Here is a 26,296-nt window from a genome sequence, read left to right as displayed (position 1 = left end):
TAAGGGCACGCTAAAAGTCCACACTGCAGGCCCGCAGGATGCACCCACAGAGTGTGAAGTAGATTGCATGGAATTACAACCAATTGCAAAAAATACTGAAAATCATGAGTGCCCGTGGGGGCACACACCGCATCTCAAAAGAACTACGGGGTGCCCCCACGGCGCTATAGGTAAGTACGGTGACCGAAGTCCGCCGTAGGCAGAGACAGGGAAGTTGGACAGCATAACTAGGATCACAGTCCGCCGGGCCGGCCATGGTGGATAGGCAATCTCTGAGAGCATATATAACAGGAAGCTCCAATTGGGTAGAGGTAAACTGAATAGATTCCCAAAGAAGAAGAATGTACAGAAAATCGTATGAATATATTGCAGGAATATATTACAGGATTATATGCAGAAAGCGCACATGGGGGCACAAACCGCAGCTCAAATGAACTATGGGGTGCCCCCACGGTGCTATAGATACATGGGAATTGAACAGTATCACTAGGTCCACAGTCCGCAGCTCAAATGAACTATGGGGTGCCCCCACGGTGCTATAGATAAGTACGGCGACAAAAGTCTGCCGTTGGCAAATACATGGGAATTGAACAGTATCACTAGGTCCACAGTCCGCCGAAGGAAGGCCACGGACGATAGCAAATCTCAAGGGGCACAGAAACCAGGAAAACCCAATGAAGAGAAGTAGTTACTCTAATTGAGGGAAACAGAAGGTGAGGAGGCGAAACCTAGTGTACAAAGACATCATCAGACACGATGGAGAGACGAAGGTCAAGGACCAAGACAAGATATGCGTTTAAATCTGGCATGGAGTCCAAGATGAAACCTTGTGCAAGGATGGCATTTACAGGTAACAAATCAAGATGTGACCTAAAAGAAAACATAGTAAGTGTTGCTATTTACAAAACATGTATATACAAACGTAGAACCAGATACTTGACGGAGAAGCATAGAATTCCCAAATTTACACAAAGTACATGAGCTCAAATTCGGTATTCATGCCACGTGGGCTAAGATCCATAGAATTTCTCGTTGCAACAGTCTCCGCTGCACATCACCCCCCCTGCTTCCCATTGTGATTTGCTCCAAAATGGCACATTTCAATTGTGCGATGGTATGGCGTGCTTCAGAAAAGTGTAAAAACACAGGTGACCTTGGACTCTTTGTGCGGATATTAGATTTGTGCTCGGACCATTTTATTTTAACTTTTCTGATGTCATACCCACATAGTATAACCCACATGGGCATTTCAATGCATACATTACATTTTGGGCATCACATGTGCAGGAGTGTTTGAGTAGAATTGGTTTACCAGAGTGAGGGTGTGATATACTATTGCTTTTTATAATGTTGCCACAATGCTGGCAATTGTGGCATGGAATAGTGCCCTTGAACACGTTCTGTGGGCAGATGGATGATACTTCTACTTTAACCAAAGTCTTACGTAGTGACCTACTATTCCTGTAGGCAACAGTAGGAGTTTCTTGAAAAAGTTGCTGTAATTGGGGATCCATTCCCAGCATACCCCAATTCTTTTTGATGACCGTCCTGATCTTCATGCTCTGCATCGAATATGTGGTAACATACACCAGCGCTTCTCCTGACTTGTGGGGTTTGGGGGTCAGTAGTGTCTCTCTCGGTGCATCTTACTTTGTCTGCTACTTCTGTGATCTTTGACTGATTGTAGCCCCTTGATGTGAATTTAGATTCCAGTAACAATGACTGGCGTTCATACTCGATGTTCTCTGAGATAATCCTTCTGTAGCGAAGAAATTGACTGAACGGAATGCTGTCGACAGTTCTCTTCGGATGAAAGCTTGTAGCAAGCAGCAGGCTGTTTCTGTCAGTCTTTTTTGTGTAGATCCTAGTCTCTAGAGAGTTATTCCCAATGTATATCTCCAGGTCCAAGAAATGAATGGCGGTGTCGCTTGTTTCTGTGGTGAATTTGATGTGAGGGTGCATCGAGTTCATCATCTCATAGAAGTTTTGTAGTTCCTCTTCTGGCCCAGACCAAATGCCAAAGATATCATCGATGTATCTTACATATAATGGAAGGTGTCTCATCCATCTTGGTGAGGTAAGGATGTTTTCGCATTCAAGGTAATACATGTAGGCGTTATCATAGCATGGTACCATAGCTGCCCTCATGCTGGTTCCCGATGTTTGAAGGAAAAAATGGTCTTGAAATTTGACGAAGTTATTCATCAGTACCAGTTTCAACAAAGTCAGTAAACAGTCTATCGCTCTGGCATTGTTCTGATTGGAGTAGCAACCATTCGATTGCTTCTAGGCCCGCTTCATGTGCAATGTTGGTGTAGAGAGATGTGACGTCCATGGTGAACATCATATCTCTCCCTTTGACGAATTGTACACTTTTCAGTTTATGTAAGAAATGCATAGTGTCCTTAACGTATGTCTTAGTTTCTTGGACTAGAGGTTGTAAGATTTTATCCAAGTACTGGGCCAGCGGTTCTAGGAGACTTTCTGTTGCTGCTATGATAGGGCGTCCCGGGGGGTTAATTAGTCTCTTATGTATTTTGGGTAATATATAAATGACGGGCATGATGGGATGTTTATTTTCAAGGAAAAGTCGCTTTTTTTCTGAGATGACGTCATTTGCTTCTGCCTCATCCAATATACCCTTGATAAGGGATCGTACTGCTTCAATGGGATTCAAAGGTAGCTCCATGTGTGTTTCTAGGTCATTCAGTTGGCGTTCGATTTCATCAATATAATCCCGTTTGTTCATGAGTACTAAGGCTCACCCCTTGTCTGCTGGTTTGAAGATAATGTCCTGACTGTCCAGAAGATTTTTAAGTGTCTGACGTTCTCTCACCGAACAATTGCTTTGTGTATTTGTTTTAAACTGTATTTTCTTAAGGTCCTGTAATACAGTCTTCTCAAAAGTTGAGAGGATGTGGTTCTGTACCGGTGGATTAAAGTGACTCTTTGGTTTTAGTTCTAGGAATTTATGAGGTTCTTTGGAGGTAGCGTCCTCTTCCTGTGAATCAAAAAAGACCTTCAATCTCAATTTTCTCATTAATTTGAAAAAATTAAGCAGAGTGCTGTTGTTATTAGGCACAAAAGATAAACCTTTTTTCAATACTTGTAATTCCATTTTCGATAATTGATATGATGAGATGTTCACAATCAATGTTTCTTCATCGTCTTTTTCCGCTGTGGATTTTTTCTTATTTCCTCTTCGGACTGGCCTTTTTCTAAAAAAGGTGTAGTGTTGACCGCTGGTTCCTCTATGGCAGGACCAGGTGTTGTCTCTCTACTCTGACCCAGGATGACTTCAAGCTCTGCACTCGAAGCGTCTGATGAGGTGTTGTCTGCTGATGGCCGGCCTGGTTTCCATGGATTGTTGAAGTTGGGTTTATTCTGAGAGTGACCGTAGTATGCCTGCCAGCTGTAAACAATATTGAGCTTGTAATCCTGAGTGTCACGTCTACATTTTCTGATTTTCTTGACCTCGAGTTCTTGTTTATAATTCGCCAATCTCTGATTTGTCTCTTCTAAAATCTGCTTTAATTGATCCGCAGTGTATCCCTTGCTGAGAGAGGTTTTAAGTCCTTCTCTATCCTCATTAAGATTTCGTAATGAGTGTGCTAGTTGCTCAATAGTAAGGAGTATAAGATCAAGTGAGCACTTGTTTAGAATTTGATGCCAACATTTCACGAAGGCCGGGTTCTCCTTGCAAAGTGTTGGTTCTAAATTGACACGTAGACCCCTTGGTATTCTCTTGGCGGTGTAATAATGAGCTAGGGTTGATACATGGAGTTTAAGGTTGATTTCCCTTCGTATCTTCCATTCAAGTTGCCTTATTAGGGCTTCTGGTTTATCAGTCGCTATAATTTCCGCTCCTGCAGACTTGATCAGCCCGAATATTTTGAGTGTTTCCTCTTCACTGAAGGCTAGGGTTTCAGCTCTATTGTCCGTGGTCTGATCTATTCTAGTGCAACCCCTCTGTTGTGGCCAAAAAAGATATTTAAATTATACTGTTTGTTAAACGATTATTTAACCAGCTTGTGCACCCCTACACCTCACTCCTTGTCTATACTCAAATATGGGTCCACAAGACTTCTGCAGTTATGGGCAGGAGTCGGCCATCGCCCATGCATAGGTCTTAACAGTAAACACTCAAAAAAACAGGATTTCAATGTATTGACTTACTTTGGGGGGCAGGAAAGTAATGGGATGCTGTGCTAAGGGTGATCCATTTGAGTGCCAAAAGGCATAATATTGTTCAATTGTTTGGTTGGTCACCCCAAAAGTGATCCATAAATATCTGTGGGTCACCGACATTAGAAAGAAGTATTCATGAGGCAATTCTAGGGAGGGTGGTGGGGTTTGCCCAGTCTTAATGGTTGCTTAGATCTCATATTTTCTGTTGAGCCATGCTGATTTTCATTGGGTAAATCTTCTCTAGTCATAGCACAGCCAAACTGAAACAAGCAAATGCCATTTCGTGGGTATTCCTGTCAGAGGTTAAGTTTAGGCTCAAGGACGTTCTTTTAAGAGGCTTACATGAAAGCATCACAACAGTATTCTCAGCAGATACCAGATCTAGAGCACACGTAATTAGCATACTCGTTACAATGATGAATTATATCAAACAAATGTGTTTATTGTACATTTAATTAGCTAGTATCATACATTTCTGAAGTAGCAGGAAATCAATTATTTAATGCTCACTTGAAGTATTCATCACATCTGTATATTCTAGAGATTGTTTAAGCCCAAGTGTTCATGGTTGAAAATGAATCTATTAAAGTTCCTGTTGCAAAAGCCATTTAAGATTTTCCCACCTCATGGGTGTTGTTCAATGTGTCTTATCACTCAGAATTTTCGCAATTAAAAATCAGGCACTTGGGTTGCTTGGGAAAACTGTGAACCAGCAGAGGGGAACATTTACTGCTATTAATGGCTTTTCCGATTGCACCTATTCAAATGCTGACCAGTTTTACCGCATAACATAAACACTGTCTTTTGGATGGGCATTGCAATTTAACTTACCGTGCCATATATGATTCCATATGTATTGCCATGATTTCAAGAGTAGTGTACTTTTTAGACTACGTAGAGGATTGTGTATGCATTAAACAATATTAAATTATGTTTTTGAGTTCGACATAAACCAACTATGTCAACAACGTTATATGTCATTGCCTAATAACTTGTGTACACCCAGAGCAGTATAATGCACTGTGTTTTATCATACTTTCTGTCTGGTGAACTCTGGCTAGTTCCCAAGGGTACACTCATGGGGCCTAATTTAAACATCTGTATTCAATGTGACTTTCCAATTGAAAAACTAATTTTTAAATCATGTTCTGACCTGGTCACTTGCTGTGTTTCTTCTTTGTCCAAGCAAATTGTGATCAGGAAGATACGCAAGAGAAGATACCACATCTAGGGTTTACTGAAGCAGTGACGCCGAGTACTAAAACAACACAGACCACGTGAGTTAACATGAGGCGGTGCTAAAGTGTGTCCAGCCACTATAGTACTCCATGTAGGAGAAAGAGACAACTCTAGAGGAAAAGCAGGCCTATGAACTCAGCACCTAGAAGATAGAGGATGAATGCTAATTTTAAAAGCGGCAATGAAGTCTTTTCCTGTCAGCCTACTGAACAACAATACTCGGGTGGCACTGTGGTTTGATTGATTGATTGTTTATTTGTATAGCACCTATACGCAATGTGTTTCAAAGCGCTTCAAAGAGGGGAAGCAACATGAGAAAAGTACAATGAACAGTCTTTCACTCCTTGAAACAGTCAGAATGTGAAAAGAACAAAGATCAACGATCATAATCAGCCTGACAACATTTCAGATAGTGCAAGTGCTAAGGGGATGGGTAGGGAGGGAGAGTGAAACAGACAAGTGGCTACATTACTATGCCTGACGGCAATTGAGGTAGTGCCGGAAAGTAAACAGGAGGAGGGTGGGGCGGGGGGTTTGGAGGGAGAGGGAGAAGAACAAAACAAGCAACAATTTTACTATGTCAGATGACAATTAAGATGGTGCTGGAGGGAGGTTCAGGGGGGAACATAAAGGGAGTGGAGAACAAACAAGCTGCAACGGATATGTCTGGGGACATATCTGAAGAGTAAGAGAAAAATAAACAATGATTGGGATGAGGGGTGGGCAGGAGAGTGAGACAGACAAGCGGCTACATTACTATGCCTAACAGCAATTGAGGTAGTGCCGAAAAGCAAACAGGAGGCGGGTGGGACGGGGGGATTGGAAAGAGGATGAAGGAGGAGAACAGAATGAGGCAACTATTTTACTAGGTCTGCTGATGATTCAGATAGTGCTGTGGGGGTAAGGGGAAGGACGAGGTGGAGAGGAAGACAGGACAAGTGTCTTTCAGAATAGGACATGAAATGCTACGTTTTGAAAAACATAAGTGCTAAGGAGGAAGGGAGCAAAGGAGGGGGGAGTGGGTAGAACAGGGGGGATGGACAAAGGAAGATAAAAAGGGGGGCAGAGACAAGCAGCTGGAATCACCACAAGGGAAGTCCAATGGGGAAGGGGGAAAAACAGAAAACACAGGACAGGGAGAGGATTGAGGCATCATCATGGGGGAAAAGGTAAGAGCAGTGGAAACGGAGGAGAAGGGGGAGGCAAGGGAGATCCACAAGGGTCAATGGAGGAGGTGGGTGGACCCAAGCAATGCATGTCAAAGAGGAGGGGATGGGGACATCAGGATGCAACACGGGTCATGGGGAGGGGAGGTGGGACATCAGGGAACAACGCGGGTCATGGGGAGGGGAGAGGAGACATCAGGGAGCAACGTGGGTCATGGGGAGGGGAGGAGGACATCAGGGAACAACGTGGGTGAAGCGGAGGGGGACATCAGGGAAGAACGCGGGTGATGGGCAGGGTAGGGGGACATCAGGGAAGAACGCGGGTGAAGGGAGGGGAGGGGGCAAAGAGGGAACAACGGGGGTTGTGGGGAGGGGAGGGCGCACAAAGGATTTGAAGGAAGGGGTTATATTTTGATTTATAGTCCGAAACGCAGTTTGTCAACATAACATCATTTGTACATCCTTTTGGTGAAAAGGCATAGGGATAACGAACATTAGACATCCAGCAGAGATTAAGAAATGCAGTGTAAGGATTGAAACAGAGGACAGCATAAGGTTATGTGTATAATAAGAACCAACATCAGTAGAATGATCAGCTTATAATACACTGTCCCTAACTATGAGAGAATAGAGGTACTATTACTGTGATTTCTGTCCTTGCTTTGCTGTTTAGCTCTTTGACTAGAGATGTTTGTGAATTGATTGAACCTCCTGTAATAACTGTTTTTGATTGATAGATGAAGTCTGAGGTTCAAGAGAAAGGAGGGTACTTAACGCTAAACCGTGATGAATATAATGAGTTGATGAACTTTATAATGCAATGTATAATGTGATGTATGTTTTTAGCAAAACATACCCTCCATATAGGAGGTGTCCATGAAATTAATAAAAAAGTGAAACGTTTGTATGTAAAAACATCAAGAAATGAGACCGTCTTTGTTGTGTGAACATGAGTGTCAACTAATATATGCTAATTTTGGTCTAGAGCAATGAAAACACAGCAGAAGGGGTAGTCTGTGACTCTTGTTTTTGTTAGTGGTACTACCCTAAGGGTCCAACCTACTGTATGCACAAGCAAAATGAGATACACAAGATTCTATCCTGAATATAGGCTTTATAGGTGTCTAACAGATTGGTTATAGCAGCACAGCAGCAGATCCTTTATTTAACACAAAGAATTAAAGTGACACAATAACACACCCACCAGTATCAACTGGCTTGTCTAGAATCTTATTATCCAATGTCCACCCCCTTTCCTTCTGACAGCATCCATCCTGTGTGATTTCCAAAGGATTAACTAAATGATCTGTAAATGTTCCAGGGAGATGTTCTACTCTAACAACATTTTCCCTCATATCATGTTCAATTAAAAAGACGTTTTTATAGGTATGGTGACCATATTTACCAGTGTAAAATGTGTACCTCTTTTTGTATTGAAGATCCACATGTTGCACATACTCAGCTCCTCTATCATACATTTAACACCCTTTCTAGTCTAGATTTGCAAATAATTCTGTGCATTTATTTTGATGACCCATTCATATTTGAATCAATAGTCAGATTAAAATCCCCTACAATTATATATGGTGGGGTCTGATTCAACCTAGTACAATAGTCATATCTGGAAACAGTTTGGATCGTCAATATGTACTCCCTATATCTTGCTATTACCCATTCCAACCTAACATCGGTCACAGTAGTCACCAGGTGATTTCACTCTTTTTAATTTTAATAATAGCTACCCCCTTGGTTATAAATGGTTCCCTTGAGCACAAACATACCATATGCTAAGCCATACCCAATGGTCTGTATGCTGCACCTCTTGCTAAATGTGTCTCCTGAAAATAAAATATCATAACTACCCACAGCAAGCTAGCTCTCTTTTTCCTCCCACTCTCTCACTCCCTTTCCTAGATCCATTGTGATGTTTCTGTTGTCTTCTGAGGCTTTTCCTGGAATGTCAGTGGTCTTTGGGGTAAATAATGAAGCTCAGAGCAGCTATTTTTCTATTTATCCCTTGTTTCCCTTCTCTCAGACTTCTCTACTCAGTCCTGAACTTTATTTGCCTTTTCATAATCTGCCCATTTTTATTTTAGTTTGTTTATCACCATCAGCGACCACCCTTGCCCCATTCCTAGTGCACACTAAGCCCAAAGTTGCAACATCCACCCCTTTGCTCATACTGCCCTGGGGAACCCCGTCCTATCTTAATGTTGCACAAGTCATCATTTTGCCTCTGCCATTTCTCCTGACACATGGTCCTCCGCATGTAAGCATTCAAATCTATCTATTCTAACTTACATTGTACAGATTTTTTAATATTAAGAAGGTCTACATGGTCTCTATCACTTATAAGACCACAACCCACCTCAGGAACCTCTCATGGCTTTTCTTAAGCAGGGTGTTGTCATTTCAACTCTTCTGATCAGATGCATTTTGTTGTTTCACTTGACATTCAAGCTGGCAGGGAATGTCATCTGAACTGTCACTCCCGTTTTCATGAATCCTTCTATCCTTTTGCCAAGCTCTCATTATCTATCTTCAGTGATTCTACCGATTTCTAAGAGAATTGAAAAGGAAAACCCCTCTGAATTAATGTTATTCTGTTTCCAGGCCTCATGAACAATATATTCATAGACCAAAAAGCTCAGGAACTTTCTCAAAATACTCCTTATTTATTTGTTTTATTTTTTTCTCTCTGTGGCTCAAGTCTATATGAATCTATATGGACATCTATGGATACACAGAGTTTCTTTTCCTAAGTCTGTTAGTGGTAGATCTCTTAAAGCAGTGCTGTGTAACACATTGATGTCAAATCATTTTAAACAGTCTCATTTTCAATTGAATTAAGGCGATTGTTATATCTGAGATTGTTCCTTCTCCTGTTTTCCACTATTTCAGGTTCATCCAGCAATGTCTTACTCTGTTCTTGCAGCACAACAATTTAATTTCCAGATTCTGTAAGATGTATTTTTATTACTTTAAACACCTCTTACAATGTTGATGCTTGGCTTGGGATAGCATCAAGCTTGTGCTTCAGGCTACAAACAAGCAGGCCTTATTTCCTTCAGGGGATTCTCAGTAATCTTACATTTTGGAATAATTGAGTTCCTCATTCCGGGCTTGAGTAAATCTGTTTCACGTCCCTTTCTTTTAATTTACGTTTTGTTTGTTTTGGCACTGTTAGAGTCAGTTTCATAGTCATTCATAAAATATGAATCAGAATGAATCATGCCTTGGGGGTCTTGAAATGTAAGCTCCACTGTTGATTCAGGTCTTATGGGTACCTATAAAAGTGTTTTTTTTTTCGCAACTGGCCAAACGTGCCATGCTATGCCTCAACTGAATGTAATGCTCTCGTATTTTATGCCAGTGGCTTATTTAGAAGTTCACTACATGTTATGTCAGGATATATGATGTGATGCTTCATTATGCTGTTTTACATTAATGTCTACTGGCCAAACACGTTGAAAAAGCCATAAGGTGACAGGCAGCACTTCCCAAAACCACCACATGTATATAAAAAATCAATAGATAGGAAGTGAGATTATAAAACAGTTGCCATAATGCTCAAAATTGACCTGGACATAAAATACAGTAAGCAGAATCTACCCCACTGTTTGATCTAAGATGCACATGCTGTCCTAAAATACCAATGCATGGTAACTGCAGCCCAGGTCTAGAAGGATATGACAAGGATGGACTATGCAGATTAACTCCCATCCTTAGCCAAACAGGAGTCCTGCCACACACACACACCAATGTAACGATCTCCATTAAGTTTCTAGCTGGCATAAAAAACCTCCAGGATGCCCGCTCCGGAGCTTGGCTACCAGAGAAGCCATGTTTCAAAACCCAACCCCGTGTAAAATTGCTTGTATTTCCTTCCATCTTTCATATTCATAACACTTGGCTGTTTGTGTTAATTGGTGGTTTTATAGGAGAACATTGCCTGCCTGATTTATTGGGTGTGGGTTTAATATGCCCCTGCACACAATGGTAGTCTGGTAATTTGGAAAGCGTAATGGTCTGACCACTTCTGAGCCAAAGACCAGTGTCCTTAAACATTTTGTCTACTAGTCAAGCTTAGGCCCTTTGAGACCATTGTGGTGGGGTGTGAAGGAATCCATGCAGGGCCAATAATGAGGGCAGCAGGTCATTGAGAACATTTCATCAACTGAAAGACCATCATGACTTTCCAGAAAACTCTTATTTTAGTCGTCAAATTCAGAATTATCTAAAGGGAGAATCTCATTGATCATTAAATTGGTTGATACTTTTTTTAAAAAGAATACTAGGGAATGGTACAAAAAGATTGAGTTTTTAAATCTTTCAGTGTTATGAAGAATGACACTCAGCTTTCTTTCAGACTCGCCTTAGCCTCCTTTCCTCCCTCGCTCATCCCTGGCTGTCTATCTGCAATTCAGGATTGGTGCAACTCCAGCGATCTTTGCCTTAAAGCCAGTAAGACAGAGATCCGTCTCATTGGGACCCCTGCTCCCGCTTTCCTGCTCTTTCTTTGGCCACCCTCCTTGGGCCCTCTACTCTCACCTTCCAGTGAGGCAAAAAACCTTGGTGTTATTTGTGACTCCACTCTCTCCTTCGCTCCTCACATCACGTACCTTGCCAAAAATGCCCACTTCCATCTGCACCTCCTCAGAGGTATTCTAGCTTTTGTCACTTTCCCCCAGAAGTTCAGTGTCTCCAGAGCGTGGTTCTCTCCAGGATGGACTAATGCAACAGCCTCTTTCTCAATCTGCCTATCTCTACTCTCCGACCCTGCAAATAATCCAGAACAGGACTGCAAGACTTGTCCTTGGCATCAAGCCCAGGGACCGTATCTCTCCAGCCCTGAAATCTCTCCACTGGCTCCTGGTGGCTGCAAGGCTCAAGTACTAGACCCTCTGCATTGTCCACAAAGCCTTCTGGGGCCTGGGCCCTCACTACATCCAACTCTCTCTTCCAAAATACCTTCCTTCTGGAGCCCTTCGCTCAGCTACCTCCAACTGTCTGAGGGTCAGATGCTTCTCCAGGCAGAGAGTGGGGTGTAGATCTCTCTCCTCTACAGGTGCCCCACCCTGGAACAGTCTCCATGCACCTCTCAGACTTGAGCCAGGCCACCTGCAGTCCAGGAAATACCTCAAGAACCTCCTTTTTCTCCTCTGTGCTCTCTCTCTCTCTCTCTCTCTCTCTCTCTCGCTCTCTCTCTGTGCTAACTGACCCTTCTGCTGCGCTGACTTGTTGCGTGGTTCCCTCAGGGTCTCAGTGGGTACCAGTTCCCTCCTCCACCAGTCTTCCTTTGCACTCCCTCTTGGTCTGCTGCACACTTAGGGACTGTAACTGTAACCCCTAGAGCCCCCCTGCCTCCTTGCACTCAGAGCCATGCTGCCCTGATCGCACTTCCCCTGTTCCTCTCCCTTGCACTTCCCCCTCTCCTGCCCCCTGCACCTCTATTGTCGCACTTGCAAGATCCGGATGACACAAGACCTAGTAGGATAATTTGTCTTGTGCTCCCTATGTCTTCCCTTCCTTGTCTTGTGGCACCTAGAAACATGTGTGTACAGGTGCGTTATAAATGTCTCATTATATCATACCATATCAAATCCTGAATGAAAAACTGCTAGAGGAAAATACATTGCCAATCGTATTTAAAGAAATTCTTACAACTATTTCCAATACGCTGTCCCATTTAAACTGGACATATATGTTCCTCAAATGTGCATTGCACTACCAATATAAGCTACGGATATTCAAACTAGTATCCATGTGCCAGACAAAGTTGTATCGTTGTTTTATGAAATTGAATACTTTATGGTACCTCACTTTGACAAAATGACTTTGTAGGGATGTAAATGTGCATATGTTTATGGAGTGGTAGGGGTATTGGGCGTGGGAACGGTGGGAGGGTAAAACAGGAGGTATAATGGAAAACCCAATTTAAAACTACAACAAAAACAAGTAATGCCCACAAAGTTATTTTTTCGAAGTGAAGCATCACAAAGTATTTCACTTCAATAAAACAAGTGGAACCCAGAGAAATCATAAGTCTAACAGAAATAAAAACTGTTTTCAGATGACATGTCATATGTGAAGAAACGTAGGGGTGAAGTTTATTCTTCCAAAACCTGTGGCTCTATTATTCAGCTGTTGATCGTTTTCCTCGCTAGAGGCCCTCGCCTTTAGCTCTGGGCCACACAATTTTGCGGGCATCACCCACCTCATGACAGAACCCTCTGGAGTGGGCTGTTATGCTTCATGGTCAAGTCACATTGGTTATCCAAAAACATGCAATCCTTTTGTTCGGAGTTTTTTTTTTTTTTTAAATCTGAGGTGGATAGTATCTACTCTAAAATGTTGTGTGCCATTGTCCATATTCAACATGCTTTTCAGATTCTTGTCAAAGCATAGTCAGAGCATTTAAAAGTCAAGAGTAAGTGCTTATCTTGCATGTTAAATTCTTTTTATATGGATGTAACATTTGCATTGCAAACTGGGGTTGCAGGCACATCAAAAAAATACTGAACACTAAAAGAACATGCTCAATAGAGCATTAGCTCGGTATGGGAAAACATGGGCAGGTTAACAAATGGCATGCCAATGCATATCTATAGAGCTATATGTACTATTGTTGCCACATTTGGTTCTAGAATATCAGGTGTTGTCTTCACTATTTTCTTATGGACGGTTACATATATATGATTACATATTATTTGTGGTCTTCCCTAGAGTTCCCCAGCAAATGCTATGCATCTGGGATTGGGGCTTTGACCAGTAATCATTTGACTCCACTGTCTTATGTTTGCATAGTTGGAGAATTGATCTCTCAAATCATACTCACTATTTAGATAATCGACTCAGAACATCAGACATAGCACAAAGGCTATTATGGTGAACGAAGATGAACACTACAGAATTAGCCTTGGATATTGGCACCTGTGCACTCACACATCTCATCAGAATGTTTATATGGGAAATAAATTGGTTTTAGATTGTGTAGTTTCTTGGAAAATAATCATGCAGCAGTGGAATAGTTGTAAACCTCTGTGGATTTTGATGTGTCCTTAACACAACATGATAAGCACAAGGAATACGTGCCCTTGTTTATAAAACCAGGCCATTGGCTTTATTGTTTAAGGTAAGTCATTAGCCTCTAACAATAGCAATTGATTGAATTGCAGTCATGTGAACAATATATAGCTCACTGAAAGTAGGTCTAGTAAAGATTGGATGCACGTTTTTATTAGTTGTACATTCTATAGCAATTTAAGACGTAAGTCTGCAATCCCTATTTTTGAGATCGTAGGGTTAACTCGGGCTAAAACATCACTTTTAAAAATTCTGTCTTTAAGACAGAAGCATTCAGCATCTGCATTGTACTTTTATTTAGCAAATACATTGAATGCAAGGTACGGGATATTGAGTTGATGATATTTTTTAATGTTGCATATGTTTTATTATATTGTGATAATAACGTGATATGGTATGTTCAGAAATATTGTGGATTTTTCATTTGCAAATGTAGATTTATGAAGAGCAAAATGATTCTTCAGAATAAATTTCATTTCATTTGACTTTCTATAATAATGTATATTTAAGTGCAAGAAAGAAATTCGGAAAGTAATCACAGTCAATGGAGAGCAGTGCACGGTAAGGATGTGCTCATTAGTATTGGATATTCTCCAGTGTGAGCTTCATTTAGTGAGGGGGGGCCGGAGGGGTATGGGGTCACTGGTCTGAAATAGATGGAATCCCAAAAGTTCAATTAAAGTGAATTCCATCGTCCATACACCTATGAAATGCAAACAAATGGGTGTTTAAATGTAGTCCTGCTGAACATATAATGTCCCAGCACTGCTGGAATAGAGAATTATTTTACAATGGGTGCAAGTATGCGTATGTTCCAATCCTAAATGTATCGCCCTGTTGATAAAGGGGGGACCAGAGGTATGCATTCCGCGCTTACATTTCCCTGCAGCCATTCAAGTGCAAAGTGAAAGGTTTCCTCCTCCGTTTTTATTTTAAAGATATGCCCATCAGTGTGTGTGTGTTTTTTTTGTTTTTTTTGTATTGCTCATTTTATCGTCTGACCTCCATCTCCCGAAAATGTCTATGGGATTTTACAAGCTTACACATTTTACCATATTTTCAGTTAGTCCCATAAAAGATATCAACATTTGGGTTTTGTGGTTAATACATTTTCAAATGCATAGCTAGTTTACAGTACTCACAGATGATAAGACTGAATGGTTCAATGTGAACAATGTGTTATGACTACATTTTAGCAACACTTCGTTTCGTTTATTGGGATGGGCAGGAAGGAGGGCCTGTACCAAGTTTAGGACTCTGTTTGGTCAGAATTATTTTCATATAGGTAGTATGGTGCAAAGCTTTCCAAGCATTTGCATCCAAGACCAAGGATCCTGAAGGGCATCCTAACCTGCTCCAGAAGCCAATATATGTTTCTGTTGTTTGGAAGCTGTTTGGCATTTTCTTAAACCAAGGATCGGCCTACATATGGTGCTCCAGACATTTTCCAGTCTTTTGAGTTGATATGCAGGGAGGCCATTATATGGGACTTTGATGTTGTGAAGCCTTGAATTTACAAGTTTTCCTACCACTAATTGGTAGTTTTTCTGCCAGGATTCGAAGCAGTTCATTTCAAAGAATGCTTGATTGACACCTGAATATTCTTCTTAATAGGGACTATTATTCCAGGGAATGTGGGAAGGGGTGTAATGAGTAGGTTTCTAGGAATAGGTGAGGTGGACTAATGACTAGTATTTCAGTCTTAGTACTGTTGAGTTTGATGTTTCTTGCCCCATTCACTTCTCTATAACTTTGAGCCAGTTTGACTGACAATAAATTGGTCCTGTGGGCTCTTAACTCCTAGGTAGCGTTGCCTGTCATCAGCATAAGAGTAGACGTGGACTTAATGTAGGAGGTCCATAAATGGGATGACATGAATGTTGAAAAGGATGGGAGAGATGAGAGAGCTCTGAAGTACTCAGCTCTCCGCAGGATTGCATTTGGATGGTAGGTATCCTTGCTGTACACTGTGGTCAGATAAGAAAGAAATGAACCACCTCAGTACCAGAGGCAAGCCACTGACCATTTGGTGTAGGTAGTATTGTGGGATAGAATGGTCCACTCTATCAAAGTGTGCAGAGAGTTGGGCATCATCAGCATTCTGAGCAGCCAAGGTGCACAACATCTAATAGGTGATCTCATTGTGAGACCAGTATAGTTTCTTTTGTTGTGGTGATTTTCTCCAGAGTACTGGAGTTCCATTGAATTCCTATAATGTGATGTTAATTATTGGGTTGTTTGAAATCCAAGGATCATTTTTTAGGAGGCCTGTGACCATGTAGTGTTTGAGGGCTATGGGTATGTGTCTTTTTTGTTATGTGCGGATGATTAATATATAGGATTTCAGTGTGAGCTGCATAAATGGTTGCAGGACAGTGTTTGCCAAAGTTCTCGTCTGATCTTAGTCACTTGAGGAGAGGGAGTATGTCAGTGGAATGTGCTTGAGGGAGAAGGACACTATTTACTGTTTTTGGAGTGTCACCCTCTCATTTATTATTAGAGACAGGAGACACTAAGCATGTCTTGTCCAGTGTTAATGCTTATGTGTTAGGACATGTGCAACTATATTTCCTTGCAGATGTTGGGTTACAGAGAGAAATATGTCTGGAATGTGGTGCAGAAGATGGAGTGGAATGTGAGGGGAAGGAGATGGGGGAAGGAATCAATATGTTGGTTGGTAGGGAGTGGCATTGACAAGCGGTAGCTCTAGAACACTGTGGACCAAGACACCAACCCTTTGATCCCTGAAAAGCTGATCAAGACCTGCAAGGAAAAGCAAAGAGCAGCAATGAAGTTTGTTCATAAGCTAAGTCTAGCCTCTGTCTGGTGCTGACTACAGAATGCTAAGAGCAGTATGACAAACCAGAAGCAAAGGTAAAACGGGATCTCGTATTGCACACCTATGTCAACGTCTCTTCCAGGGAGACTTTCACTGACATCCTATGTGTCAATCCGTGTCCGGACCTTTGGATTCCACTTATGGCCTCTGTGGCCTCCCCTTTCTCCTCCTCTCCCATTCATGGTGGCACCCGGTAGGAGGTACTCTTGGCATTCTTCCTGTCCTCTAGGTTCATCATTTATGTCTACCTAAATGGCACCGTCATGGTCCAAGGCTCTCAGCCCAACCTCCTCCTTCTTGATAGGCATCTTCCATCTCCAATCATCTTCCTCCTGTTGGGATGGAAATTAGTCTATCCCACCCCCTAGGCGGTTTAGAGTGAGGCATATCCCATAAGAATCTGTGTGGTGTGCTAGAGGGGAAAGAGCATGCTAATTAACTTGGCATGAATATAATGAAAGCGAGAATAATAGATGCATAGATTCAGTGGACACTTAGAAAGAAACGCCATTTTGTAGTTATGTTAGATGCATAGTCTTGCATGGCCGTGTGGCATAACTTTAGCTCCATGGAAGAACTCGAGTAGGCCCAGATCATGCAGACGGAATGAGCCCGCAAGGCCAGTTCCCATGGAAGCTTCCCCTTGTCCCTTCACTGTTGCAATTACTTAGTATCAATGGGAGGAATTTACCCTGCAAGGCCGTGAGAAAACACCAGGCTCCTCTCAGTGCCCATTCATCACAGGCAAATTATCAGCAGAACCCCACCTGGCCTACCCAGAGCCATTGCCGACACCACTGACCCGATCCACAATCCCCTGCATTTAATGATAGTGAGTGACCCCAGCGCCAGCCCTAAAACCAATGGCTATAAAAAGATCTGAGTATGTACGGCTGTTTCACCTCTCCATATAAATACATCCTTTGTAGTGTGAGTTACAGGGAGGGATACATTATAGATCAAAACAAGTGTGGAGGCCTTGGGTGAGAGGGGTGCAATATCAACAAAGCACAGAATGTGTGGGTCAGCGTGACTGTATTTCTTCCTTTCTTCCCCCTGGCACCAGTACCCGAGTTTCCAAGGCTCATGCCACAGTGATTTAATAATAGGCTTAGTGTATCATAGCTGTTCTGATACTGTAACTTATGAGGGACCTGACCTTCACTCCTCAGAGATGTGAGCCCAGCTCACCCACGTGGGAACTGACAGACAGCAGAAATGTGAACCAATCGTAGCCTGCCATTCCCTATAGAGCAGGCTCATGTATATGGTCTCGCCAATCGGTGACGTTACTTTTTACTGAATACTGATGACGCTGTACTGCCTTTTAAGTTTCAGCTCCTACCAAGTTGAAACAGAACATTCTCGAGCAGCAGAGTTATTTGCTGATACCTTTGTATTCTGTACAATTCAACCTTGTTACCCTTGCAAGCAATCTATTGGCCTTTTTCACTAGATGATTTGATTCTTTCTGGCGTGAGCGTAAACACCTATACCACTCCTCATTCTGTCACTCCTCTGACCCCTCTGCCACCTCCAATGGGTGTACAACACTCCTGAACCACTCCTAGGAAGACCTTCAAAAGTGGCAACATGCTCCACTTAGCTACGCTCAACTCTTGCTCGGCCATCAAACACTCCTCTAAAATCTTCAACTCCTTGAAGACCTCTACCTAAATGTCCTCGCTCTAACCAAGACATGGTTCACTACCAGCTCTGTCACATGTTTTGACACTATCCTCCCTGAGGATTACAAGATACTCTCCAAGCCCAGGCCTAAACGGTTCGGGGGGCGGGGGGGTGATCTTCCCAGAGAGGGTCCCTGCTACTATCATACCCAGTCAGGCCTACTCCTCTTTAGAATGCCTTGTCTGCAGGCTTGGTGTCTCTCCTGGCCTCTTTATGACTCTGGCCACCATCTACAGGCCCTCTACCAGTTCTCCTACTTCCTCTCAGAATTGGTTGACCTCACTGCTTCTGTCCTGACCTCTTCCTCCAAGCTTCTCTTCCTCAGAGACTTCAATATTCACCTCGACTCCCCCGATGTGGCCTCTGGGCTCTTCCACAACCTCTGTGACTCTCTTTCCCTCTCTATTCTCCTTCCAGTCTAATGCACTCAGCCAGATACACTTTGGATGCTCTCATCTCTTCAGACATCTGCGTCTCCAACCCTCTTGTCACTACTCTCTCCTGGTCTGATTATGCTCTACTGTCCTCTAACCTGGACCCCGCGGGTCCCCTGGCTAATCCCCTGCCAGCACTGCCAGCCACCTTCTTAGTCATTCATACTATGAAGTGAGTGTCAGTTGCCGCTTTTGCCGCCACCTTCACTCCCCTCCTACTCCTGCCACTGTCTCTCACTCTGACACAGCCCTTACTAACCTTCAACTCTCCATCTCCAACGCTCTGGACATCCTTGCCCCTGTCATGAGGATCTGCATGAAACCTGCCTCCAAGTGCAACTCCTAGTATGATTACGACCTGGCTGCTTTGAAACGCAAGTGCAGAGCAGCTGAGCAGAAGTGACAGGCTTTGAACACTTCCTCTGACAAACCGTCCTGCCACCTGCTCCAAAAGCAATACAGAGTATCAATGTGTGCGAAGAAAATGGCCTATATCCAAGCCTGCATCTCTGTGGCATCCAACAACTCAGCTGAACAAAATCTGCAAGGAATTTGCCAATCCTACTGCAGTCACCACTTGTCCTCTGCCTTCCTAGGCCCTCTGCACTTCTGTGGCCTCTTACTTAATTTAGAACTGAGGACATCTTGTCCTCACTCTCTTTTACTCCACACCCTTCTCACTCACCCGCACTCAGGCTTCCCTTGGCCCCCCTCTTCACTCCAGTCCTACTCTCCTTTGTTTCTCCCATAATGCCTGATGAGGTTTCGAGACAAGTCCGCAATCACTCCTTTGTCACGGAATCCTTCCCTCACTCCTCAAGCACTCCCTTGTGCACCCTCTCCCCAAACAGCCTTCTGCCGACCCTTCCTGTCTGGCAAACTACCACTCTATCTCCATTACCCCCTTCCTGGGTGAAGTCGTGGAGAAGCTGTCCATCTGCCAGCTTATCCACCACACTGAATCGGTTGGTTGACTCCACAACTATCATTCTGGCTTTAGAGCTGCCAGAGACATGGAAACTGCTCGCCAGAACACCCAGAAGACTTGTTCTCTAATCACGTTTCCAACTCTCCTTTCATTCTCTTCCTTCTTGAAAAGTCTTCTTCCTTTGATAACGTCAATGATGCCACCCTGATAAATCCGCTCTTTGATACCCATGGCAACGCAGACCTGCATCTGGACTGGTTGACCTCCTTCCTCTCGGATTGAACTTCCCAGGTTCAACTGTGCCCTTTTATCTCCACCATCTCACACTATACCTGTGGTGTCCCTCAGGGTTCTATCCTCTCTCCTTGACTTTTCAGCATCTACCTGGCCCCTCTAGCTCATTTTATCTCCACCTTCTCTCCTAACTTCAAGTGGTATGCTGATGACATGCAGCTCTCCTTCAAGCTTCCCTCCTATGCCTCCTCCCCTTTCCCTCTCATTCCTGAATTCCTGTCTGCTATTCAGGCATGGTGCACTGCTAACGATATCTGCCTTAATGCCAGTAAGACAGAGATCCTTCTCATTGGGACACTGGCTCCCTCTTTTCATCCCACACTCTAGCCGCACTCCAGGGGCCCATGTCATCTTTGACTTCTCTCTCTCCTTCTCTCCTCACATCACGGACCTTGCCAAGAAGGCCCACTTTCAGTTACACCTCCTCAGAGGCATTCGCCCTTTCCTCACCTTTCCCCAAAAACTCTGTCCAAAGCTCTGGTCCTCTCCAGCCTGGATTACTGCAATAGTCTCTTCCTCAATCTTCCTAACTCCTCACTTCACCCCCTTAAACTAATCCAAAACAGGAGTGCAAGATGTATCCTTGGCCTGGAGCCCAGGGACCGCATCTCTCGAGCCCTTAAATCTCTCCACTGGCTCCTGGTTGATATGAGGATCAAGTTCAAGAACCTCTGCATCATCCACAAGGCTTTTTGGGGTCTGGCACCCCGCTACATCCAACTCTCTCTCCCTAAATACTTCCCTGCTTGAGCCCTTTGGTCATCTAGCTCTAATTCTCTGCAAATCAGATGCTTTTCCAAACAGAGAGTGGGGAGTGGATCTCTTTCCGCCGCAGGTGCTTCCGACTGGAATGATTTCCCTGCCCTGCTCAGACTTGAGCCAGATCTCCTTTTCACTGTGTCCTTCCTCTCCCCCTAACCTGCTAATGAACCTATCCGCTGCTTGACTGGCTGCCGGGTTCCTTCAGAGTGTAACAGAGCACCTGCCCCCCCTGGACCAGTCTATCCCTGCGCCTGGTCTCTCCTGACCCCACCTTACAACATGCACTTGCCTTCCTGGCCCCTTCCTCCGCACTAGCCTGGCTGTGCCTGCACCTTTGTAGCCCTTCTGGCCCCTTACCTCACACTTAACTCCTAGACCTTCCGTCCCCTGCACTCTCTGCCTTCCACTGGCTCTGTCCACCTGGCCTCCCCTGGCACTCGCTTTTTCTCACGCGCCCTTCTGCCCTGACCGGTACTTCCACCCTACCCTCTCTCCTGCACTTCTCTTGACTGCACTTGCATGATCCAAAATGTCACAAGACCTAGTAGGATCATTTTCTGGCTTGCGGTGGATTTGCATATTTGCATTCACAGCAAGGGAAAACGATCAACCGGGAGACAATGCATTGGTAATTGCATGTCATATAAAGGCACATCAGAAGTTGGAAAACCCAGAGCTTGCAACACTGTTGGTAACTTTGCATTATGGGTGGAGAAAACCATGGTCAGAAAACCATGAGCTTGAAACATTGGGCCGCATTACGAGTTTGGAGGTAGCCATGCCGTTTTTAGCGGCATGGCTACCCCCAAACTTGGGTTCGGGTCCTGCAAAATGGGAATTACCAGGCCATTCCGACCTTTGCGGGCCTGGTATTTCCCATTCACGGGACCCGGACCCAGTACGTCCCCATTCCCATTTGAGCCCCCATAGAGCTCAATGGGAATGGGGAGGATGCTGACAATGGACCGGTTAATGACAGGTCTGTTGTTAGCATCCTGTTCTGCTAGCGGGTGTCGCTCTGTATGTCTGCTCTGGTCTGGCCAGGGGTACAGAGCCAGAACCGCTGCAGAACTCGTAATGTGGCGGCCCGGTATGAACAGTGCCGGTCTCTTACCGGCACCATTCATACCGTGGCCGCCACCATCGTAATGAAGTCCATTGTCTCAAGATTGGGTTTCAGGAGCTCACATGCAGAGAAACCTGCAGTGAGAAAACCGAAAACATTCAACATTGTATCAAGCATCGGTCGGCAGAGCTTCCAGATTGTGTTGTGGAAGGTTTGAATTGAGTCATCTGATACCATTGAATGGAATGCAAAAACATTAGAACAAACATTACTGATGCTGTGTTAATTAAATTGACTTTCGTTAAAGGAAAGTGTTTGTTTTTCTCTTGTAAGATTTTGGGTCTGCTTAGAGAGAGCATTAGTCTCTCAGTTGAGGTGGGGCGGGGGGCACTATTACTATCCCAGATAGCTTTACTTGGTCACTATCACAGTAAATGGTACTAGGAACGTCCTGCTTTAATCTACAAAAGGGATTGGAGTCCTGAACGGCCCTTTTTTGACTGTCGTCTGCTCTTTGACGGGGCCCAAGAGATTCTCTCCATACCTCTCCCACCTCATCATACACTAGGTCAGGGCAGGAGCTGGCTCATTGATATGATATGATATGATATTTGATTTCTATCGCGCTCGTACACAAGTGTTTCAGAGCGTGACAAGGCGATGAAGGGGAACAGGGGAGAACAAAACACCGATCTTACCAGGTCCAGTGAAATTGAGAACGTGCAAGTGCATGGGAGAGGGGGAGGAGAAAAGTGCATGGAAGGGGGGAGAAGTGGAAAGGAGAAACAGATAATAAATAAATAAATAAATAAATAAACAAATAAATAAATAAAGGCAACAAAGTGGTAGTGCTGGGTTTAAGGAAGCAGACAGGCTAGGTCTGTTAAGTGCAGGAAGAAAAAGGGGGGGGCTGTATGTGTACAGATACAGACCCCAGTGCAAAGGGTTGCCCGGAGGCAGTGTGGGACGGTGGCAGGGTGAGCAGGTACCTAGGCCCAGAGGACAGAGGGTGGCCAGGTGCACAGAGCCAAGAGAGAACAGATCAGCAGGGGAGAGGGGGAGTGAAGGCAGAAGCAAAGAGGAATGTCTTGAGGTGCTTCTGGAACCAGAGATGGTTCTCCTCAAGTTTTAGAGTGGCATGGAGGCTGTTGCAGAGGGAGGGCCCAGCGGAAGACAGAGATCTACCCCCAACTTGTTTCTTTGAAAAATGGCTGACCCTGAGGGCGTTAGAGGTAGAGGAGCGAAAAGCTCGAGAGGGGAGGTATTTGTGGAGGGATAGCTGAAGGGTTTTTGAACCCTGGCCCCTTAAAGCCTTGTGGACAATGCAGAGGGTTTAGAATGTAATCCTTGCATCCACTGGGAGCCAATGGAGGGATCCCAGGGCTTGAGGCCAAGGACAAGTCTCGCAGTCATGTTCTGGATTAGTTGCAGAGGGCGCAGATTAGAGGCAGATAGATTTAGAAAGAGGCTGTTACAATAGTCCAACCTAGAGAGATCTAGAGCTTGGGAGGCAGTGAGCTTCTGGGAGAAGGAGAGGAAAGGCAGAATACCTTTGAGGAGGTGCAGTAGGAAGTTTGACTTTTTAGAGACATCAGAGATGTGGGCGGAGAAGGAAAGTGTGGCGTCAAAGATGACCCTGAGGTTCTTAGCCTCGCAGGTGGTGGTAGGAGAAGGGCCAAGGGAGGCCGGCCAGAGAGTGAGGGGAAAGGATAGTGAAGGTGTGCCGATGAGGAGGATCTCCGTCTTGCTGACATTCAGACAAAGACCATTGGCGGCACACCACTCTTGAATGGCAGTTAGGCAATCAGAGATGAGAGAAGGCGAGGAGGAGAGGCCGAGGGCAGCCTGAAAATGAGTTGAGTGTCGTCAGCATAGCACTGGAAATTTGAGCAGAAAATTGCAATGCAGTGGGCGAGAGTTGACAGGTATAGGTTGAAAAGCCAGGGCGAGAGGTTAGACCCCTGGGGAACAATGCAGGTCATTGAGTGACCCCTCCATCCCTCCAATCCTCAGAGCATTTCAGGGAATATTCTCACAGGATGAAGAAAGTGCTGTCCAGAGGGAACACAATACATGAAAGTAAGAGGGTAAGTAGTTCCGTACTATGACAAAAGAGACTTCAATGTCAATATGCCGATGCATACCACACCAATTAAGAGAACCCATGTGATTGAGAGATTGTGTGATACATGTTGGAATCAGTACTATTAGGTGCTTAAAATGAGACTTGACCATTAACATGATGGTACAAAGCCAGGCTTGTAGGGGAATATGTGTAAACAATAGAAAACAATGGTGCAATTTGGGACCAGTTTTCCACAGATCCATCCAAAGGGGCTAATACGCTGGGACTATTCCGGCCACGTCAGAGAACCCGTGTGAATGACACAGAGACTGATATTTGTTCTGACCTGTAGTGCAGGGTTCCATCAATAGATAATTGAATTAATAACATGCTGCTATATTGCAGACCGAGTCACATAACAATTGTGAGAGAAAAGATAAAGCATGTTGAGACCTGTAGTCAAAGGATCCATAAGAAGAGAGTTAAATCATTAACCTGATGGGAAAATCCAGACAAGACAAAACGTCATTGTGAAAGAGAAGCTACTGCATATTGTGCAGAAGGTTTGATTAAATAATCCAGACAGCAAGCTAGGTCAGTTCACAGAACCTTGGTAAGCAAAAAGCTAATGCATCTTTGGACCTGAAGTCGATGGTTCTATGGGAACAGACTCACTTAAAAACTGGTAAATACAGTCCAAGAGAAATAACGTAGGTGAACAAAATGCAACCGCATGTTAACCTCAGATATTACTGATTTGCATGTAAGTTGGTCAATGCAATTTTGTGTTGCTGCCATTTCATTGTTCTCAGTTGAAAACAAAACATGTGAGCAGGTTTCATGGCACCTCTGTGGTCAGCGAGTGGACTATGTATGCATTTTGCTATTTCCAGGTGTTTCCCAAACAAACAAGTATGTTATGTTTCTATGAATGCAAAACTATATGTATATTTGCTTGCATATTTAGTTATATGTCTGTGAGCACAAGGTAGTTACCTTATTGCAGGAAATATGTTAGGGCTTCTACAAATATGCATTTACATTTCATGATATGATGTGGTGCTTCTAAAGTGGGAGAATGGGAGAAAAGACTCCCCCCAATCTCCTTGCGACCCTGGCCCAGAGGATCGCGGCCCAGACACCCGCCACGAGATGAATTTGTCTATCTACCAGACGACCAAATACCCTGGTTCAAGAATATATGGATGTGCCCATCAGCCTGCCCGCCAGCCTGCCCTACTCAAGCCGACACCTGCGGCATGGATGAACTCGACTAAGCCCTCAACAACAAGCACCTACATCGTTAGTGATGCCATGTTGACCTAGCCAACTGTCAAGAACACACGTGCAACCATGCACACTGGACACTCCCACACCAATAAACACGAAGAACATACTCAGTGCTATGACGTAGGTGACGGATACACCCACTGACGCGCATCTTTATTATTTTTCACATAGGTTTTCCGAAATGCAGAAACGCAAGACACACAAAGCACTCGTTTACATGCTTGCTGACGCTTCTCCCGACCCTTGCATCGTGATGAAAATACAACGAAGACATGATACTGCCTATGAAGCCATGTGACACCGCAACATAAGTGCCGTGCATTACACATCCCCACCTATGAACCAGGCCCAAGTAGGCCGCAAGCAAGAGCCGCCGTGGACATTGAACGAGCAAGAGTACAAGTGCTGACCATGCAGAACGAGCCCAGCGAGAGCTGACAGCCAAGGGAGCGATGTTGCAACTCGTATGCTACCAGCCGACGCCAAAGTCACACCTGTAAGCAAAACCAGGCCCGCAGAGGCAAATACAACTTTAAATGTGCAGAATTCTCCCTCAGCCACGGTCTCTCCTCACGTGACCAAGCCAAACCTGACAAGGTGCCAGACCCACGAGGGAGAAGTCGCCTGGGTCCCACGTCTGGGACACAGGCTGCAACAATGAAATGACCCAATGGACACCTACAGCGATGGGAATGGTCTGCTCTCAGGCCTATGAGAAAATCCATGCATTGTCTGCACGAACACATAGTTACATATTGTTGCAAATGACAGGTACACCGCGAGCTGGGAACAACGATGATCCCAGGCTGGGGGGCTCGCGAGTGGACCAATCAGGACATGGGGCACTCATCACTGATGCCACTAACATTAGCCAATCATTAGGGGTCTTCGTGTAACAATTTTCAAGTATCTAAGAGAAGGGACAACCCAAGTATACCACCTGACTGACTCTAAACCACTAACAACGTTCTCTATATGTATGCTATGCTAACCCTACCACTCGAGGAACCAATCCAGAGTGGCGATAGGTTTTTCGCTAACTTTCCCAGGTGACGCAAGTAGCGCGTCATACTGAAGCAAAAAGGGGCCCGCAAGCCCCACGAATTTCGAGAGTCTGGACGGACGCGTACGATCCTAGACCCATCCCTGCCGTTGTTCAATAAACAGCAGAACCACCTTGCTTCTTGTGTGTGTCTCATACTCATTTTTGGGAAACACGGGAGGAGTTGGGGCCTCCCAGCCCGGAGGTC

This window comes from Ambystoma mexicanum, chromosome 10 (genome assembly GCF_040938575.1).
Source record: "Ambystoma mexicanum isolate Mex_15411 chromosome 10, UKY_AmexF1_1, whole genome shotgun sequence".
Classification (NCBI taxonomy): Eukaryota; Metazoa; Chordata; class Amphibia; order Caudata; family Ambystomatidae; genus Ambystoma; species Ambystoma mexicanum.
This window is presented reverse-complemented; position numbering follows the sequence as displayed.